The sequence below is a fragment of the Corylus avellana genome, chromosome ca5 (assembly GCF_901000735.1).
Source record: "Corylus avellana chromosome ca5, CavTom2PMs-1.0".
NCBI classification, from domain to species: domain Eukaryota; kingdom Viridiplantae; phylum Streptophyta; class Magnoliopsida; order Fagales; family Betulaceae; genus Corylus; species Corylus avellana.
Window position 1 is genome coordinate 28,650,912 of NC_081545.1, and position 12,078 is coordinate 28,662,989.

A 12,078-nucleotide genomic window follows, 5' to 3' on the forward strand; every position below is an offset into this window, starting at 1 on the left:
TTTCTCTCTGCCACGTGTCCCTCAAAGAGTGCACCACGTCAGCCCTAGCCCTCTGCCACATATCAGACCCAAAAAACAAAAAATAAAAGATTCAAACTCATCCAGATCCAATATTTTCGACCCGATCCAACGTGTTAGAACCGGATCATCTCTTTCGGGCCAGACCGACCCATTCAATGGTCTACGGGTTTTGGCCATTTTGGCCCATGTTGTCGCTCAATGCTCAATGCTCAACTTCAATTTGATGTAACCTTGCTTTTTGGCATTGACATAGCTCATGGGAATTTGCCATCCACCACAAATTAATGCAGGAAAACTCTCAAAAAGAAAATAAAAATACTCATAAAAGACTCTTAAAAACTAAATAATATCATGCATATATATTCTAGAAAATTAGAAAATTTAAATAGTAAGTCGATCTTCCAATAACAACTAGGACGTCTTAGTCATCCTTGGACAAAATATAAAAAATTACCTATAGCTTCTAAAATCAAGAATGCTATAGACTTGATATATAGCCTTGTAGGAAAACAAAGAAAGAGTAAAAGAAGGTCCTTCCGGGCATGAAGATGATCGATCGACAAGATAAGTATTAATATTTGGTGGTCGTTTTAATATTTTTCATTAATTCTGGCCGGTCGACATTCTTTCGTAGATCTAAAACATGAGGCAAGCTTCTAGTGAAATATATATCCAGCTTTCTGCTTTTGAGCATTGACTTGAGAGTCAATATACATGGAAAAATATCACCAGCTTAAAAAGATTTACTAATTGATGTCGAGCATGCTCAACGTCAATGTCATGTGACGTTTTGGCATTGACATGAGAGGAGAGCTCTGGGAATTTGCAATCCACCATAATGCATTGCTTTTAGCCTATTATGTATGTATTCTTTGGTGGTACTTAAAAAAGGAAAAGAAAAGTTTTCTTTTGCGTTGACTTCACAAACACACTGCAATTATTACATTATATGCACCCTCAAATGAATTAATAGAGCAACGCTACAAACTCATTTCTTATGCAATTACTGTACAACTGACTTGACGTGGAGTGCTTATAAATCATTGGATCAATTTTTAAATTTATTAAAAAATGCCCATAAATATTATAATTTATAGGCATTCTACATCAGCTTAGTTGTACAAGAGTTGTATAAGAGTTGAGTTTTTAAATTTACTCTGATGGATATTATATCCATTTCGAACGCATTGCAAATAGTGTACAACCACACTTTGCTTTTGATTGTTTGAATTGCACCACTAGGAATATTTTTCTAATTATGTTATTAAAGTAGAGAAAAAATTTCATAGTTGTTTTTAATTAAGCTTTGACATTAAGCATTGTGACTTTCGTAAATATATTTGCCACATTATCTTAGGGGGAATTTGATCCTCTCCATTTATAATGAAATGCATAGTATTGATTTCATTGTAAGGATTTAAAGTTGGAACATCCGATGATGTATATGAAGTCAATGTTTAAAAAAAAAAAAAATTGAAATATTGTGGGAATTATATACATCATTAAATTCATCAACATTAAATCTTGACCATAAAATAAATAATTTTCATTTCCTTCGAAATAGAAAAGATCTTTGCCCGTCTTAGGGAGGATCAGGATCCCATTAATCGATCTTTTTAAAACGCATTAAATGATAGTCTTCTTAATGCGCGCATGTATGAATTGGACCATTTCCATTGAAATGATTAAGCTTAGTGACTTTTGTAAGTGGCCTCCTCTTGGGTAGGGCTGTAAGCCTGAAAACGAGCCGAGTTTGGGCGAGCCTAGGCTGCTCAAACTCGACTCGTCTTACTTATTCACGAGCTTGAGCCGAGCTCGAGCTCGTGTCGGGTTCAGAAAATTGTGTTTGACTCGACTCGCCAAGAAAACTTTTCTGTCCAAGACCGAGCTCGAGCTCGGTTCATAGGCAAGCCGAGCCCCTTATTGGGTACTCGACTCACCCGCCCGTTACAGATTGTAGAAGGAATGCTCTACACAAAAACCACCAAGAAAATCATAAAGCACAGAAATAAACAATACAAAAAGAAAAATCAATTTTTTTTATGAATCTTTACCCAATGCCACTTCTCCTCTTTCTCTTTCTTTCACCGTGGGTGTGCAACAAAACCCACCAAAATAATTGTCAAAAACTCATACAAAACTCACCAAAAAAATCATCAAGCACATAAATAAACACTAAAAATAAATAAATATTTTTTTTATGAATCCTTACCTAGTTCTCCTCTTTCTTTCACCATGGGTGTGCATGTGAGGAATGAGAAGAAGAGAGGGAGGGAAGGAGTGAGGCGCTGAGGCGTGTGAAGGGGAAGGAGGGGGAGATAAGGAAGAAAGAAAGAAAAAGAAAAGAAAGAGGGGACATAAAAGAGGAAAGAAATAGAAAAATATATAAGTGGGTGGCCTGGTGGGACGCGTGGGGAGGGAGGAGAAAGGGGGTAGACTTAGTAGTTGCATGAGTTTAGGGAGAAAGGGAGAAAAAAGAGGAAAATAAATAAAGAAAAAGGGGAGTGGGAGACAGCTTGAGTGGCTCTAGTTTCTAGATAAGGTTTTCCCCTTATTTTAAGTAAACGACATTAATACCCATAATGTTTTAAAATTACAATGCAATACAATAAAATGTAATTTGACCCCAATTTTACAGTAATTTGCATGCTTAAAAAAAAAAAAAGTAATTAAATATAAATCTTGTTAAGAATACAAGTTATACTATAATCATATGATTTAATGATCAATTGATCGTGTGGTATAATCATATATATTATAATGATAATACATTAATACTTTAATTGTGATTATAAGTAACACATTGTTTAATCCAATGTCAATTACTTAATTTGATATTATATGAATCACATTATCATTGTACATGAATAATATAATTAACTTTATTAAGTATTTGAATTATCAATGAATCATATGATTTTTAAAAAAATATAGAACTTCCATTGAATTATATAATTAAGTATTGATCTTATACATTTATATTATTCAATATGCATATACGTATAATTATAATTTATAACATATATGGACTTATAAGTTTATAACATACATTGGAACTAAGTCTCTAGGTACTTAATTATTGTAATAGTATGAATTTGTATATTTATGACTTATATCATATTATATATGTATAATTTGTTATTATATAATCATAAAATTATAATGATAATATATTAATAGCTCAATGTGGTTATAAGTAACACATTGTTTAATTCAATGTCAATTACTTACTTATCATACATTAAAATTGGAACTAAGTCTATAGTACTTAGTTGTTGTATTAGTATGGATTTGTATACTTATGACTTATGTCATATTAAATGTGTATAGTTTGTTATTATATAATCATGATCATGTGATATAATCATATAAATTATAGTAATAATATATTAATACTTAAATTGTGATTTAACTCTTCAAAAACAAATTGTGATTTAATGATCAATTGATCATATTATAAGTATAAATGTTATCACTATTATTATTATTATTATTATTATTATTATTATTATGTATGAAAGGTGGTTAGCGGGCCGCCTGCCTTTTCACCCCTACATAAAATGAACATAAATACTTTTGAAATACCAAAAAAATATTAGCATTGAACTTTATGTGATGATTGATTTGATTCCGTTAAGTGCTTAGTGGAAGATTTTGTTTTATTTTGTATTCATAAACCTTATGTAATGATTGATCATATGATTCATATTAATAATATCATCATTTTTTTTTTTGTTTCTTAAGTTATCATTAACTTATCAACAATATCATCTCATGCTATCAATTCCAAATTTCCAACGACAATGTGAATACTTAATTTGTGACTATAAGAGTAATAGGACATTACACGCATTGTTAATTTGTTATTGTCAATTGTAAATTTTTAATGCTAATCATTTCATTTGAGATTATTCTAACCACATTGTCATTGTATATGATATGAATTATATGAATCGATATGATTATATTAATATATGATTTAAGTATCATGATTTTCATTTAATCATATGATTAATAATTCAAATTGTCTATTCAAGTTTCAACTATCATTAATTATTTGATCATTTAAGATACTTAGTGGTTAGGTCATTTGAAATATAACCATATGATTAACTTTTATCATTCAATTATATATTATATAGATACTTATAATCATAGATATAATTATATATTGTATACAAATTAATTGTTGTTACTTAATAATTTTTTTGAGAAATACTTAATAATTAATATACATGGACTATTGTTAATTTGTTACTTAATAAATAATAAGTAATATACTATATAAGTTACTTCTATTAAATTAATATATATATATAAGTGGGGGGGAAGGGGCTGAAAGAGGAGAGGGTGTATTTATATTTTTTTATTATGAGTTACACGTAATTTCATTGAGTTTGACATAGCACACTAATGAAATCCGTCAAGTTTTTTTTTACAGAATTTGATAGTATGGACTAATTTGTTATTTTTGTATACAGTATGAAGCTCTCATAACATTTTAAACCCTTAAAAAACTTATAATTACAAATCAATAAAATCATATGGACTAATTTTGCATTTTTTTTTTCAATCAATGTGTTCCCTTTTTTGGTTGTGCGTCGACATGCTCCGGAATCAACTATAAATAAGTGAAGATAAGAGAAGGTAAATCTCACACATTCCAGTTTATCTCCAATTATGAGGTTCTTCTTTGTACTATGCCTTCTTTTGGCTTCCATCATCTTTCTTCCTTCCCTGACGGAAACTCGAGAGTTATCTCAAACTGGTTAGACTATCAAATCCCCTTGGTTTTTATTTTTAATATCACAGATAACTGGTGCATATATATATATATATATATATATATATATATATATATATATATATATATACTTTGTTTGACATATATTGTTATAAAATGAAGTATATGATAACTGAATACCATATTTCTCCCTAATGCCCACAACAGAAGATGAAGCAAGTTTACCTTGTTGTGATACCTCTAATTGCCCGCATAGAAATCCTAGGTCACCACCACCACCACTGCCTTCTTGTACTAGGCCACCGCCACCCCCACCGTCACCGCCACCGCCTTCTTGTACTAGGCTACCGTTCTTTCCATAATGAAGGTGTAAGTTGCTCTGAGAGGGTAATTAGTAGTATTAATAAAGTTGCTTACGTGAAGTGGCCGGAATTAATGGTGAAGAATAAGTACTTGGTTCTATGCCATAACCACACACACACGCCTTTGGGGAAATTAAGGATGGCTTCTGCTATTATATATGTTGTATGTGTTTTCCTTTCGTTGCTGTAAAACTTTCTACTTTGATGTCATATTTGCACAATAAAAGTGAGCTCACGAAAACTCATGAGTCGATCTATTTGCTTATGCATGTGATCAATGGCCTTCCACTAATTACTTTCTAGGATTAATTATCCGATCGGCGATCATACATGATATTGTTATGAGATCAGTAGAATTCTACAACAGAGAGACTACTATTTGCAAGCATGTATTTTTTTCTTAATCGATCGATTTCCATTTGGAATATCTGTAACTATGTAACGATGAGATGACGTTACTAGATCGATCAACTACCATGACCACGAAAATATAAAGGCCTATGAGACTTTATTGCTAGGGTTAACTAATTAGTGCAAGAAGAAGCTAGCTTATTCATTTTCCATTGTATTGCTAAACAAAAACAAAAACAAACCAAAAGCTCTATAAATTAACTTTCTGGATTATAGATGCAAGAATTCTGAATATTCTACTTTTTTCCGAGCTATGAATATTCTATTTTAATTGAGCGACAAAAAGTTCCATAATAGTGAAATATATATATATATATATATATATATATAAGAAAGGACCATTTTCCAAGAGCAACAGAACATTGATGGTTGGATGATTAGCTATATAATTAATTAAAATAGGATTCGAGAAGTTCATTAATGGAGCAAAAAGAAAGAATATGTCCCACATTCCCACAATTTCATCGTTCATATTTTGTTTATACACAGGGTCGGAGCCGGAACATCTTACGGAGGAGGGAATGCATAAATGAGAAAATATTAAGATAGAGAATCAAAACATAAATGAAAACTATATTAAGATTGATGAAGATTAAATTAATATTTAAAATCAAATTAGTTTCAATTTAGTGTTAACAAAAATAAATAAACAGAAAGTAATTGTTTAATAATATAAATTTCAGCTCAAACACCGTACCTATCAAAATATAACTCAAACATTCTTTTAGATTGAACTTGTACTAAATTTTGGCACTTTCTCTTTCGATGTACAACATCAAAGAATTAGTCAAAAACTCATCCTTAAATTCAATTTTATTACAAAGCTTAGTTTTGATAATATTTATGGCTAAAATGCTCATTACTTCTTTTGGCTCTTTCTCCATACTGTATATATATAGTTATCAAATAACAATTAGAAACTATAGTAGTCTGCAATCACATAACTACAATTATTAAATAACAATCAATTAATTATAATTTTTTATAAACACATTTCATTACAGATAAATAATTCACAAAATTTACTATATAAACAGAAAAATAATACAAACAGAGCAATATCATTATAACATTATCAAATATCCAATACCCATAATCTCTACTACTTCCCTATATTCAATTATCTAGAGTTGTTTATTAATAATGAGAATTTTTTTGGGTATAAATGTTAGTTTATCATAGATAATTATAAGCAAAAAATTATAGTTATAGCATGAAATATTGGCTAGGGGCCCGCGAACAAGCCAACTGATGCATGTCTTATAGTTCTTATAGTTATAAGTAGACTATGGCTATAAGCCGTGAGACTCTTGGGAATGCAGTCAATAAAAGCCGTGGTCCACTATAATGGGTTCACTGGGAGTAAAAGAGTCCCTAAAGCCTTAGATGTAGACCAACATCAAAAGAAACCCAACAATTAAGATTAAAAAGAACAATGAAAATGAGATCTCCATACAAACAAAGAGTCTGAAGCCCAATAAAGTCATTGACGAGGAAGAAAAATGAAAAGCAGAATGCAAACTATTAAAGTCATTATTCTTCTGTACTTGATTCATGATTATTGCTTTCTATAATTTCCAATCCCACTTACACCTTTTCAAAACATCATCAATGGCGCATGCGATCCATCGCACAAACAATTAATGAATGACCAGTGAAAATGAAATCACTACAAGAGAAAATGATTCAACCCAAGCTTATGTACATATCATGCTACCAAAAATTTTTGGAGGGTGGCTGAAGCCCTCCACTTTCCATTATGCTTTTCGTTTTCCTGATCAGCTTGACTAACAGTTCTGTAATTTGGATTTTGCTAAAGTCATTAAAGAAGAAGAAAGGCAAATGCAATAAAGTAAAAAGTAATTTGGATTTTTCTTTTTCTTGTACTAGAGCCCATTGCTCGAGCAAATAAGCCCTTTAGAATTTACAAGTTTCTTTCGCAATGATTCAAGAGGGGATAAGATTTTCAAATTTTTTGTTGTGAGAGTCAAATGACTAAGAAGTCCACTGAAGTGGTTTGAGTCTTTGACTGCTACTCTCGATCTCCATATCTGATAACACAATGAATTTGCTGACTCCTGATCAAGTCAAGCATCCTGCAACAAATTCAATAGAAAAGCAAGAAATAAAGGTAGTCTCGTGACCTTCACTTCATGAAATGTGATTTTTTAGCTGATTGGACTACTCCTTGAGAACCTAACATGCTTTCATGAAAATTACATAGATCAACGTTTGTGAACTATTTTAATAAAACAACCCTAAGATAATGAAAACTCACAAAGGAACTTGATGAAATTATGAAATAAATTTTATGCTTAAGGTACTAAAACAATGGATTTGAAGAGAAAATGAGAGAACGAAATTCTCTCGAGCACTGCTGTACAGCAATCTTAGGGAGCTAGGGTTTTTGTGTTCTCTTGAATTTTTGGTGGAAAGTGAGAGAACGGGGTACTTGAACTACGGCTATATATAGATCGAGGGGTTTAAATAAGCCATGGTTGTTCCTTTGTCTACAAGGATAATGACTTTAAAAAAATACCCCCGGACATGCGAACAAGGCTGTGTGGCTCTGAAAAAAAAAAAATTCCAGCTTTGTTTTAAAAATAAAAATATGCTAACAACATGCCAAAATAAAATAAAAATGCATAAACATGATTTTGATTAAAACCATATACGCGCTAACATGCTTAATAATGCAATAAATGTCACTGCCACTACAAAAAAAGAATTTTTTGCTGACATGTGTTTTTTGACATGTCAGGTGGTCTGACACATCAGAAAATTGTCCTGACATGGCATTTTTGACGTGTGTCAAGTGTTAAAATTTTGGGTGTCAGAAACGAAAAATTTCTGACGTGTCAGACGTAACACGTCAGAATTTCCTGACATGTCAAAATTGGCACGTCGTGAAAATTTCCTGACGTGTCAAAATTGACACGCCAGAAATTTAAATATTATTAAAAAAAAAAATTTTTCTTTTTTTTTTTTTTATATTTTTTCTGGATTTTTTTTTTCAATTAAAAAAGTTATTAATTTAAATTATTTTTCAATTAAAATAATTTTTACAAAAAATTAAATTAAATTTCACCGTTAATTTCTTCAGCTCTCCCTCTCCGGCCAACTCTCCCATTCTCCCTCTCCGGCCAGCTCTCACTGATCTCTTCTTTTCTCCATTTTCTCACTCTTGATCTCTTCTTTTCTCCAATTTTGTTTTATCTCCAGCTCTCCCTCTTCTTTTCTCCATTAATTTTCAAAAATCCAAACTTAAAAAATCTTCAAAAAATCAACCTGAAAAATCAAAAACTCAAACGTCAAGCCAAACAAATCTTCAAAAATCCAAAAAATCCTCTTCTTCTTCTCTTCTCCTTTTCTTCTTCTTCTTCTTCTTCTTCTTCTTCTGCTTCTGCTGCTTAGTCTTTTTCTCTTCTCCCTTTCTTTTCCTTCTTCCCTCTAAAGAGAGTTGGCCGGCTGTGCAGAGATCAGAAGAGGGAGATTGAGAGAGGAGAGAGAGAGAGAGTGTGGGGAAATAAATTAAAGGAAAGGGAAAGAAAATGTTGAATAAAAGAATAAAGGGAATAAATAATAAAGAGAGAAAGAGAGGGAAAAAGTTGAATATCCCGTTCTCTTTTTTTTAGTGACGTGTCAACATTTAACACGTCAAAAATTTCTGACGTGTGTAAATAGCACGTCTATATATATATATATATATATAAAAGAGAATGTTTAGTAACTCAAAAACATGATCCAAATTACAAATGGCCGGAAAATATAAATGAAAAATAAATTATTGATACTTGTTGCCCAAGTTTTTTTTTTTGTCTAAGAAAGATTCTGACGTGCTGAAACAGCACGTTAGAAATCTCTTTTATATATATATATATATAAAAGATTCCTGACGTGCTAAAACTGTTTCAGCACATCAAAAATTTCTGACGTGGTATTTTTGGCCACGTCAGGAAATATTTATTGACGTGACAAAAATGCCACGTCAGAAATTAGTGACATGGAAAAAAAAATTATATACTGTAGCCACGTTAGAAATTGATTGTTTTTTGTAGTGTGCCCTCACTATCCAAATGCATACATCATTTTGATAATGTAAAATATGATGTAAATATCCCTCGAGGCATTATAATTACTATGTAATATAAGTGTAAAAACTATTTTTAGAAGTGTTTTTTGGTGAGGTCCTTATTGTGAAAATATTTATGTATAGTACACGCGCTTATTATTTTGAGAAACCAAAATAGATGGATGTAGATACAGAGCTACCTTAATCTCTCTCTCTCTCTCTCTCTCTCTCTATATATATATATATTAGGAAAAATTACACTTTATCCCCCCATAGGAAAAATTATACTTTACCTCCCCAAAGTTGACAGTGTTTTTCAATTCGATCACTAAAGTTTCAATTTTTGCAATCCACCCCCACAAAGTTTCAATTTTTTTCAATTCAGTCATTTCGTCAGTCAAAGTCGTTTTGACTGACAAAACAGTGATCACATGCACGTGATCACTTTTGGTTTTTTTTTTCCCAAAATGCCCCCATACCTATTGCAAATTAGGGTTTTTTTTTCTTAAGTCAAACCCTAATTTCAGGGAAAAGAATCATCTGATTCTTTTGAATCACATAAAATATTGGATAAATGGGTGGCTCATGTCGATTCACAACCCTTTCCTCAGTGGCACTTGTTGTCTGTGCTCGCATTGCAATCTTGTTGCATTTGGAAGACGACCCGACTCAATTCTGTAATCCAGCGTTGTGTAGTTGGGTGCCTGAGTTTACCAAAACAAAAAAGATAAGGAAAAATGAAAGTAAGCCATGGATCAATTGTTCTTCAATAGCTTAATGTAAGAGAAGAAACGAAAGAGATATATAAGACCTCATCATCTATTTCTTTTTCTCTGAAATTAGGGTTTGACTTGAGAACAAAAAAAAAAAAAACCTAATTTGCAACAGGGATGGGGGCATTGTAGGAAAAAAAAATCAAAAGTGGTCATGTGAGTCGCACATGATCATTGTTTCGTCAGTCAAAGCTGCTTTGACTGACGGAATGACTGAATTGAAAAAAAAAAAAAAAATTGAAACTTTGTAGGGGTAGATTGCAAAAATTGAAACTTTGGGGGTCAAATTGAAAAACACTGCAAACTTTGGGAGGGTAAAGTATAATTTTCCCTATATATTAAACAAGAAGTTAGCTCTTATCTTTGCAAAAATTAAGCACTGTTTTAAAAAGTATTGTGTGTTGAGAAGTGTTTTGGAGTTTTGAGTTATTTGTTAATGAATTTGTCTTAAGAATAGAAAACAAAAGCATTAATTATAAGCATGGCCATAATTATCGGAATTGAAAATATTTTAAAATCTCATGAAAATCTAACTAAATTTGATTTTTTCCTAAAAAAAAAATTATAACTTCTAATCTTTTAGTTTGTTGAGAACATACTTTTAATTTCTTTAGTTAATGATCTCAGTTAGACCTGGGCATTCTAAATTTGAATACTAGAAAAAAACAAGATTTCACAAATAGTGAATGAAATACAGTGGCGGAGCCAGCTATTTTATATTGGGGATGCCGCTAAAATTTTTTTTTGCGTCCTAAAAATTTTCTTTCACCCTAAAAATTTGGTAATTCACACAATATATGCATCACAAAAAATATCTATAAAAGTTCATAAATATGTATTGAAATTGATACATTAGAAATGTAACATGTCGACACCATATCAAAAAAATAGAAATACAAAAAAAAAAAAAAAGTGTCTAGAACTGCACTTTACGATCTCTAGCCATAATCACTCCAAGAAAAACAAGAGAAATTTGACCAACTACACAGCATTGAGATATTACATCAAACATGTAATGTGTGTTAAGTTTGAGGGTGCCGTGGGTTTTTTTTTAAAAAAAAAAAATTAAATCCTTGGGGGTGCCACGACACCTCCAAGGTACCACGTGGCTCCGCCACTGATGAAATAAATATTATATATATATTAATTAAAAAGAAGAAGAAGAGTTACATTAAAAATCAGACAGAAGACTTGAAAATTGACTTGGCGGCTGGGGGATCGAGGCTCTTGTCTTTTATTAGAACTTTCTTTTGTCAATTGTTCTCTTCGACGTCATGTTTGGAATATGGAAGGCCAATTTCATTTTCCTTAATTCGTAGAATCTGTTTTGTTTTTTAGGATACTATTATTGCTTGATTTCACACATTGGCTTGAATGAGTCAATATTGCTCAATGCCACTGACTTGGGAGTCAATGCTCAACGTCATATTTGATGTAACCTTGCTTTTGGCATTGACATGGCCCCCCAACGATATCATTAAGGAGAGGCTGAGAGCCAGCTAGCTCTTGGAAAATTCATAAAAACGGTGGCTTTCAATGAAATTTCCTCTGTATTTCAGCATCAAAGTGGAGTTTTAGCATGACAATTACCATATTGCGTTTCATGCAGAAGAATCAAACGCATTAAATTGTAGTAGCAGATAGTGTATATACAACCCCACTTCTCTTTTGATTGTTTGAATTGGACCACTTGGA